General features: G+C 45.6%; 1 pseudogene; it reads right to left on the bottom strand.

Moving 5' to 3' along the window:
- Window positions 1-5,792: 5,792 nt before the first annotated feature.
- LOC121048041 overlaps window positions 5,793-10,886 on the bottom strand; it is a 28,068-nt pseudogene continuing 22,974 nt past the window's right edge.

Here is a 10,886-nt window from a genome sequence, read left to right as displayed (position 1 = left end):
CTGACCAGCGATCACGACAATAAATGTGTTCGAACCTTTGTTCAAAATTGTGTGTCACGTCTGTGTAGTGTGCTAAAGAGCTTCGCTGGTCATCCCCCTTCACAGAGTGGAATGGGTTATGATTTGTTTTTATTCTCACGCGATCGGTGGTGCACATATGTTTTATAAATGTTTACTTTATACATAATGACACGTTTTTAAGAAACTGAACCTTACGTATACCTATCTATAATTTGTTTATATTAAACAAAATTATGATATTTCCAAAAATCGATTGTTTTGGCACTTTTGTGTTTGAAGACATGCTACGAAGTTAATTATAAGAAAACCATTTTCCGCCCCGTCCCTTTAAATTTAACCCGCAACAGAATCATATGAAAACTATTTATATAAGCTGATTCGTTCAGTAACTACAGCGAATTATAAAAACCGAAAATTGGTGCTTGTTTTCTTATTTTTATGTTTCTGCTTTCCGCGAGATGGCGCTCGCAGTTCATGAAGACGTAGTACTGTAAATCGGCAGCTAGTTCGCCGCTGTTGCCCAGCCAGGACCTGGGACTGGCTTCTACGTCGCACCCCTCAATTTGCAAGCTCACCATCTTAGTTGTAAACGTTACTAAAAAAGGAGTGAAGTTTCATTTTCGTCTGAAAAAAATCTCAATTGAGTCAATAGGTTTAGAAGACAGGACTACATTTTATACGATCTTAAGCATTACATGTAGATGTTACAAACTTTCACGTGTCAATACGTCACACAAGTAAATTTATCCGACCACATGCTTTGTACAATAATTTCTTTCAAAACAACGTGAAATCGTGTATTTTATTATTTTCTCATTCACGTTTATTTTGTCTTTTCTTCGCATTACCCTTGTTATTGCGCCAAGTTCGAACTGTACTCTGGAATTTGAGTGTAAGCTCAGAGCAACAGCGCGGCACTCAAAATAAAATAAAAAGATACTTACAGATTTAGTTTTCGAGTACTGTGCTCACGCATTCTCATCGAGCATACAAAGCGTGCTGGCCTTTGTCGCAAAAATGCGGGAGTTGTATTGAATCGATGGACGCCATAATGTAAGACTTGTCCCGACAAATGTTGACGCGGAAGTCTGCAATGCATTGAAATAGCCCGTCATTTAAAGCACCCTAAAACAGCTTTTGTAACTCGCTTTGCGTTTCAAATGGGTACTCATGATGAGAGGTGATCTTCAAATTTGGTAAAAATATTGACAACAGCGCTAACCTAACATCTAATTTGACCGCAGCGACCTTTGTAGACTACAAAGAGAGAGCAATCATCTTATTCCGACATTTGAAGAAAAGTTATTTAACCCGCTGTTTCAGTCAACCTAAATTTGCCTACAGGAGCGACCGTGTCATGTTCTGAGACAGGCAAAGGAAAAATTGGTAAAAATTATTAGTCAACATAATTCCGTTAAATGAACATTTTAACAACCGACTATCGCGCCCCTTCAACAATTTCCAAATAGGTCGTTTGTGCACCCCTTCAAGACACTTCAAGGAGAGACATATCTGCGTGTAGTCTTCATTCAAAGTGTAGTGCTGAGCGAAAAATGCAAAACTAATTTGCAGTCACTCGCTCAAAGTGTGATACTTGTAAGCCACGAGCGATACTTGTACGAGCGATACTAGTAAGCCACTGTAGATAAAAAGGAAGCAGACTTTTATTTTAACCTTACGCTTTTGGAATATCATGCAGCAGCTATCCTGAAAATACAGACCTATGCCAAAACCAGCAATGTTATAACCGCGCATGCAGACGTCGCGTGCGATCAATTGGAAAACAGGAAAGCCTTCGAATAGTGTCGTCTCATACACGCGACACTTTTTTGAGTAATAACATCTTAGAACTCGGTAATTTTCTTTTTCTTCTAACTGGCTCTTAATACAAAAACGGCTGCCTCCACATGTATCGAATAAAGACACGAGCCGTGAGGTTGCGATTGAAGAAAAGAGGATGAAGTTTAATGGTGCGTCCCTTATGTCACATTCAATTGGGGCGCACGCAGCACCGAGAAAATGCTGCCCCCAAGGCCGCGCCACCGCGCGGGTGCAGCGCATGACACACTACCAAATGAACACGAAGCATTCCGCCGTGCAACGCGCTTGGCGCGGTCACTTCAAGGGCAAAACATAAACGGGTGGACCATTGAACAAAATCCGCCGCTAGTGAGGAGGCGGCGCGTGCCATCTAGCGAGAGATGTGACTAACAAATTGTGCTTTAAGCGGTTGATCAAAGCATGTATTTGTTACCTCCGAGATTCCATCAAAAGCGTAGAAGAAACACATAAGATACAGAAGAAGGCGTTTTGTTGTACATATGCGATGATATTGACAATAACCGTACCGTGATATCTATGGTATGCGAGATGGGAATTGCTCTCCCGGATCCCTGAACCAGCGTTGAAACGGGACCTCCCCATCTGGCGGTTTCATTCCCTCGTTTGTCTTGTCCGGGATGGCTGCCTCCGCATCGCCCCAAGGATTGCTTTACGCGATGGTGAACGATACTGAAGACGGTAAGCTGGCACGTATTTTTTTCTTTCATCTTTACAAAAACCGGACACTGAGGAGACAGTCTCCATCTTTGTGTATTGTCCCATATTGGTTTTCCTGTAAAGGTGAACAACAATCAGCTTCTTCATTAAGTATTCTTTAAATTTTTCTTGTAGAAGTGTCCCACCCGTATAGTGCACATGCTCAGGCCGCTCCTGTGAAGTAACAATAACTCATTGACGCTTCTCATAAAGCATGTTTTGCAATACTGAATCTGAGCATAGTACTTTTGCTTGAGGGCAGTTTATCTAGCCAGGTGCCAGACATACAATTTCTCCTCTTTCTAAAGCGAGATAGATTAACGCGGTTTTTTGTTTGCTTACTAGGCTCTTGCATTTTAGTTCCTACCAGAATGGTACACATGCAGAATGTGCTTTAGACCACCACATTTCTGCATCTTCATGTACCTGTTTAGTAGCTACACAAAAAAAGCTGTCGACAAAAGGAGTTGTAAATTCACCCTGCGTTTAATTGCCGATGCAGACTGCTTGGCAGACCCACAGACCCAGAACCTGTCGCAAGAAAACCCTACAAAAATGCAAGGAGGTATGTGGAAACATTATGTGTTGAGACACAGAAGTTTTACTTAACTTTTCTTTTTTGCAGCAGAGTGCACTCCAGGGGAGTCGAAGCTGCGTCTTGACTACTACTCAAAATATTATCCTGAGATTGGGCCAATGAAGACGTTTAAGACAAAGAAGGCAATGTTTGAACAAATCGCCTTTGACCTGCAATCAGTTTTGGGCATATCATGGACAGCACTACAGTGTGACAACAGATTTAAGACGCTTTTGAAGCGCGAGAAAAACTCTTAAAAAGTGAACAGGACATCAGGAAGTTCACGCTGCACCGTTGAGTTTGAGGAAGAGTTTTCGAAAATCAGAAGTATGGACGACAGCCTGGAACCTGAGATGAGGCGTGGTGTAAGCTCAGTCTTATATAAGGAAACTGGTCGCACCGCTGCAGTCGCAGAAACTGACAGCCCCACAGGCTCAGCAGCAGTGGTGGAGCAGATGTCACCAACATCCCCTCCAGATCAGCATCGTGCCGAGACCTCTGCAGAGGCACGGAGGAGAAGGCAGCGGGCTAACCGTGTGAGCAGCACTACCACAAGGCAGCAACAAATGGTACAGTTTTTCTCACAGATGAAAGAGCTCCACAAGGAGAAGGAGAAGAACAGAGAAAGAAGGCACAAGGAGCACTTCGAGGTGCACAAGCAGCACATGGAGCTACTGAAACAAGTCAGGGAGGCACTGCAGCAAAATGGTTCGCTGCTGTAACTTTTATGTATTTCTATCACTGGCCCCCATGTGAATAATAAAAAAAAAATCACAGTGCATCCTTCTATTTATTGGCTTCTTTTATTCAAGTGTTCCCCAAAGCAATATAAGAGTGCCACCCATCAGTTGTATTGTCCCTCCCATAACTCCTTCAATATTGTAGGTTGTTTCTATAAAATAGAAGGCAATAGGCAAACCATGTGTTTCCAGTAATAGTTGTTTACTACTTGTAAAAGGATTACAACACAAAAATAGTCACTAAAACATGAATTCAAGACACAAGCAGCCAATATATCGGGGTAGCTACAATGCACATGAAAATAGGAAAGGTAACAATGACAGCCAATGTACCTGGCTAGCTACAACAAAAATAAGAATATTGGTTACGGGTGCAAAATATCTATTCAAAAGAAATGAAAGGCAACCTGAAATGGACCAACAGAACCAAAAGGATGCCGCCAGTCAAATACACACAGTTAACATAACCGAAAAAACAAAAATAGGTCCAACTTTGGCATTTCTTGCTTTGGGCTTCTGGATTACAAAAATGCTCTTCCAGTTGCTTCCAGTTTTTACTTAAGCAAATGTTACAGGGTCATACAGTCATGTCTTGTTAACATGGATGCCTGCATTCACAGGAAAAATCTTCCATAATAAAAGGTCAAGAAAATAAAACAAGATCATAGATAGGAATCGTAGCGAAAAGGAAATGGGGGGTTATTTAGCCATGAAATGAGGAAATGTGGGCTTGTACCTATACCTAAACTGAATCTTACTTTCATGCCCAGAAAGTAAAGCGTGTCTGTTACATTTGAATTGCACATACCTAATTACCTTTTGAGTTGAAAGCCCAAAAAACCCTACTACACTTTAGGTTTGCAGGTCTTATCTCGGACAGACAAGGGACAATAGTGAATTCTCTACGGTTCACTAATTCCATTTTTTTTTTCAGTGTGAGGATTTACATTTATAGTAACAAAAAAAAAAAAGGTTGTATATAGACTGGACTGCAGGTTTCTATTTTAACGGTTCCTAAAAATTTCGTCCATATTGTGGGGTGTTCATATTAATGGGGTCCGTATTAAAGGGCAACTCCGGCCAAAACTCAAAATGAAATAAATTACTCATATCGCTGTAGTGACACACAATACGACTCCAGCCAAAATATTATGTCAGGGGGACCCCGCATACTCAGCTAATGCCGATAATAAAAATGCGACCCGCCACGAGCTGCTGCTCCTTAGCGGGCGGCCAGCGGGTTGCCGATCGCTAAAGCAACATTAATCCGTGACGTCCAGTATCGTTCTCATTTCTTCCTCCGATCCGGGCGTTGCGCGGAGTGCGCTTCTTTGAGCAGCTACCACCGCTACTTCGACTTGTGATTGGAGTGTTTAGCCGTTGCTTTTATCTGTAGCCCGTGTCGCTTCGGTATAGCCTTTTGTTTATTGGCTTGTGAGGACTCCTATGCTCGTTTTAGCGACCAACTCTGTGCGCCGAAGACCGAACGAGTTTTCGGGTTTTCCATTCGCTGGCTTTTGGGTATACGCACTAACTGTTGCTGCATATGCTGGATAACTACCAGGTATACAAAATTAAAACAAAATTAGCTTATCACCCATCTTTAGACGGCTAGCGCAACAGAGGTAGGTGCCGCTCGGCCTGCATACTCGTTGATCGAGAACGATCCTGACGTCACACTCACATAGCGGCTAGTTTCGGTTTTGTTGGCCGCGCCCCAAACAAAACTTTGAGGCGTCGATATCTTTAAAACTACGCACAATAACGAGCAAAAAAAATACAGCTTGCAATTCAGGGACGCTGACTGCACTAAAAACAGGCATAATCCCAAAATCGAAAGTATGGACCGGAGTTGCCCTTTAATGAGAGAGGACTGTAAGACAATACTTGATGCAAAACATTATTTTGTGCAACGATCAAGGCCGATTCACATAATCACAAAGCCTCTCTCGTTTCGCAATTCCTCTGCTTCGTAGAACAAGGCGAGTCTCCTCAACTGTGTCATCGTCATCTGGCAGACGACCACTTGTGGCTTCTACGCCCTCAATTTCGAGATCTCCTTACTGAATGCAGAGGTTATGTAGCACACAGCACGACATAATAAATTTACTAGCTGTGTCAACCTCCGCAAACTCAAGGTAGGATAGCTGCATGAAGCGGCGCTTCAGTACCTGAAAGGAGTTTTCTATTGTCACCCGTGTGGCAGAGAAGTCTCTGTTAAAATCTCTTTGTTCACGGGTCATCTTGACGTAGTCCTTAAAAGGGGTCACTAGGTACTCCCTGCTGGGGTATGCCGCATCCCCTAGAATGTGGAACTTCCCTCTCCTACAGAGAGTGGGAAGCCTTTCGGAGAGGTCCGACAGGTCGAAAACCCTGGCGTCATGGATCCGACTCGAAACCCCCGTAAAAGCATCGATGAACCGGCCCTTGTCATCACATACCCCTTGCAAGGTTAATGACAGGGCCTCGTGCCGGTTCACATACGTTGCGGGGATCTTCTCGTCTGGACAACGAAAATTGATGTATGTTCCGTCGATGCATCCGATGACGCCGGGGATTCCAGAAACCTTGCAGGAAAAATAAGAGAGCACTAGCTGTTATGAACCAGCACTTATGCTGAAAAGAAAAAAAAACAAAACAGAAAACAGAAACAAAGGGCACACATATTTCACAACAAAAGAAAGTGCGCTGTGTCTTCTAACAGCTTCACCTTTTTTTAACTGATCTACATAGCTCCTTCCTCTTTGACTTGTGTCTATTACTTGAAGAAGAGCGTCTGCCAGAAACTGAAGATTTGGTCACATTAAATTTCTTTCGTCCGTTAATTCGAAGACGGTCGGGAAGGGGAATTCTATAAAAAAAAATTGAAAATTCTTATTTATTTATTTATTGGACCACATGGGAAGGGGATGGCTAAACTTTCTCTTCTTTTCCCATGTCCTATGATTGGTGTAAAGCCTTCGAATAGGGCCTTGACCTGCAGAGGCAACATGTGGACTCGTAGACAATACCCGAAACTCCTTCCTTGACATACGCAGATGGCTATTGAGATGACCAGAACATCGGGACTCAAGGGGTGATGCTTAAAAGGGCCCGCTGTACTAGAAATGAAACTTGTTAACACCATGGCTAAAGCCGATGTCTGGGGATTAGGGTTTGAGAAGGGGGATAGGAGGTATCTGCGAGGAGTTGTGCAGGCTTGACAATCTCTCTGGGGTGCAGAAGGCATCTTGGCAGTCGTTCTGCTTCTCGATCTTGCTGCCGGTATGAGAATCTGCTGGTCAAGTACTGGGAGTCACCTCACACTTCCCTCGCAAGGCCACTCTTACTACCATATTGGGCTAGCGTGTTTTGGCTAGGGGGGGGGGGGGTATGTTCGGAGGTGTGCAAGTAATGTGTCATGATCGGCATGTGGAATATCCTGAATACCTGTCCTGCCGGCGGAGAAGCGGGGGGCAGTCCCAGATAAGGTGCAAGAGATTAGCTCTGCACTTCGATCCGCAGTGACAGCAGCGAACTGGTGTGTCCGCGGCTGGGGGGTACCATTTCCTGATGATACGCACTGTGAAGGCTGCGTCTGCAAATACTTTGTTTAAGAATACTTCTTGGGCGCGCGAGAGTCGTAGTTGCGGATCGACTTGGGGCAGAGGTGTTAGGGCCCGTTCACACTCTTGCGACCGAGTATTTCCGAGAGAGACAAGACCGGTTTTTAAGCCTCTTACGACGTCTTAGAACCAGCTCCGCTGCAGCGCATCCGACCCTAAGACGTCGCAAGAGGCTTAAAAACCGGTCTGGTCTCTCTCGGTCTTACTCGGGTGTATATGTGTGACAATGCTTAATTGATGTAAGAAATTGTTTATGTTCCCTGCGGTGTTTCGCTCTTATAAAAATGAGGTACCATCGATACGACATTCTCATGAGTCTGTGATCCATGCGTAGGCATTAAGTGGCGGGTTGAGGGGAGGGTAAGGGGCGACTGAGTCAATACCCCCTCGAGCTGCCGTGGCTGTGTTATGTGCCACTGCGTTCCCTCCCGTGAATCCGGTGTGTGCTGGTGTCCACTAAATACGTAGGTCAAGGCCCACTTCTTGCAAGTCGTGCACTCGTTTCCTTACGGCCTGAGCCGTGGCGTCAAACCGTGTTAGTCTCAATTTCTTCGAGCGCTTCCTTGGCGTTCGTTAGTATTCTTATGGAGTCGTGTTGTGGTAGGGGGCCGGGAATAGAGGAAAGGGCTTCCCATATTGCCAGGAGTTCAGCCTGCCGGGCGTCCCCATAGAGGAGGTGACAGCTATGGGCGCCATTTAGTTCCGGTCATGTGGGGCAGTACCAGGCCATGCCCCCCTTGCCGTCATTAAAACTGGTGTCTGTGTAGATTATCATGTGATCTTGTTCGAACTGTTGGTGCTGATTGGCAATACGAATTTGAAGGGCCCCTTGTTCTCGGAACGGTATTGCCTGTTGTCTCATTTGAATAACAGGACTGTCCCATGGGGGCTCAGACTGGGGGCCCGGTTGTCTATGTGACTCAGTTGGTCCCACGTTAAAGTGCTGCACCGTGTTTTCGAGTCTATCTGTAAGGGCTTGTTTAGCAACAGCGTACGTTGCCCTTATAGGCGGTAGAGCCACTAATTCGATGAGCCGGTCTATCCGTGTATGTTTAAGAAGCACAGTGATGGTGCGGAGAGTCTCACGATGCAGTAGCTCCACATCCTCCATATGTTTCTTCGAAAGGACGTAAATTGGAAATCCATACAGAAGTTTGCCGACTGCGACTGCCCGGGCCAATGTCTGACAGGCCTTTTGTCGTGCACCCCAGTATTTGTTAGACATTCGTCGTATAGCATGTAGTAGTGGGTTGCATTGTTGTCCGAGTTGTCTGATCCACGTTCGCAGGCTGTTACAGCTCGCTAGTTGCACCCCGAGTATACGAAGTTGTCCATTTCCGGACGTTATGGCTTCACTTCCTATGTACAATGTGATCTAAAGTGACACTATCAATACACTTCCTATTAATCTTTGAAACATCACACTTTCTCAGCTCGTTGAGATTGCTCGCAATGACTGTCTCTTTGTACCAGACAACCACAATGAACAGGTTGTCGGACAAGATTATAATTGCGTCTTGCCATACACTTCAACGACGCAAGGTAGGAAGTCCGGAGTCGCACCAGCATCTTGGTAACCTTTCCACGACATTACCTCACTCAATCAGAGGCCAGCTTCCCTCCCCCCGTTAAAGCCAGTGGTTATTGTCACGGAGAACAAGTCACATTTGATCAAAGCAAGTGCAACATGCCTGTGGGCAGAGCAGATGTTGTATTCTTAACTTGCCCAACTATACCTGACATTGTTTTTTTGGCTATTTGTATAAGCAGTGACAGCACAATGCTGCCCAGTAGATTTCTTTGTCAAATATGATGTGGCATGAAATAAGGCACTGAATTACGTACTCTAACCTACTAAAACTCGAGATCCCGCAACGCTTCCCTCCTCTCCAAGTCTTCAAGCGAGGGGAAGCAAAAGGCTAGAAGGGGGGAGAGGGGGAAGGCGAAGGGCAAACTGGTCATCGGTGTTTAAACATTGCTGAAACGAGTTGTGTCTTCATTCGCCGTGCATTGAACCGGTCGTTTCGAAGAGTCCGTCTACGGAATCACATATTTCAGGGGAAGAAATAAACACGGCACTGTCCCGAGAGATGGCCTTTTTTTTCTGCTCTGATCTAAAGAGAAATGTGCATACCTCTTCGAAGTCTGAAGCAAGGATGTCCAAGTCCGCCGGAAACTTTATAACACTTGGGGCGATGGCCAGCAGATAGTTGACCACCCGCTCCTTCATATTGCTGCGCGCCAAGTAGGCACCGCGGCCGTAGCACAACGGTTATCGCGCTTACCTCCCACGCGAAGGGCCAGGGTTCGATTCCTGGCCGCGGCTACGCATTTTTGTTTACACTGTAATGTGATGTTCTAGTGAATTCGAGAACCGTCTAGCTGGTTCGAGGTTGGAATGTTCTCCGCATCGAACCTTCTGCATCGAAGCCAACGCGTGTACAAAAGCGGCTCCGCCTGGCAAGCAGGAGTCAGTCTCGCCCCAGCGTTCGACTCTGCTGCCACGCCGATTTCGACGCCCGCGACGCTCTATTATTATCCTTTTGTACTCTTTTATTTTTGGCACAAGTTCGCCACAGTAAACGTTTATTTCTTCCTGTTCACACGATGAATCTTGCTGGCGAATCTTGTGTCGCAAAACTGGGTTTCGGGAAACAGATTCCTAGTCTGAACGCCACCGAAAAAGTGGCGCGCCTCCGAAAAAAGTGGCGCGTGTTCCTCGCTTCTCGAGCATTTTTTTGCTGAAACCTCACCGAGGCCTGTCAATCACCCGAAGGACAACGCGGACACTGCCAATGGCCGCTCGACTTCGCTATGACGTCTGACCTTCGAGGAGGAGCGAGCTTTTGGAGGAGTATGATTTTTGGCCGATTCCGTATCCGAGCCAAAGCCGAAAGAAAGCAAACAAACATGGCAAGCGATAAGCGGCGATGCCGGTGAAGCGGTGCGTACGAACGGCGTGTCTTGGTCCTACTCGGTTGCAGGTGTGTGAACGGCGCCTACAGTACGAGTTGGTGGCGCGGTGCAGATTCATCAACAGTCGCGACGAGTGCAAGCACCGCATATATACATGCTGACGGGATAACTTTCTTTATGAGTGGTGCAAAAATGTCCGAAATGCTTCGAGATCATCTTCCTGTTCTTTGACGTTCGCGGTCATTCCCGCGTTTGGCACGACTAGTAAACCCAGTGAGCCGAGTCGTACCAAGTTCATTGAGTGGTACTAATAAAACAGACTGTCTCTTCACACTGTGCTTACTTCATATCATTTTGATGCGAAACGCTTGGTATTCTCGGTGCAGATGACAAGGTTTGGCGAAATTCTCGTGAGTCAATACGTCACAGGTTTCGCGCGTCAAGCTCCACGTGTGAACAGGCCGATTTCGCGAAATGTTGGCTTCGCTA

Source organism: Ixodes scapularis, unplaced genomic scaffold (assembly GCF_016920785.2).
Source record: "Ixodes scapularis isolate PalLabHiFi unplaced genomic scaffold, ASM1692078v2 ptg000146l_1___fragment_2___debris__unscaffolded, whole genome shotgun sequence".
Lineage (NCBI taxonomy): Eukaryota > Metazoa > Arthropoda > Arachnida > Ixodida > Ixodidae > Ixodes > Ixodes scapularis.
Note: the sequence above shows the minus strand (reverse complement) of the source record. Positions and strands in the feature narration are given on the sequence as shown.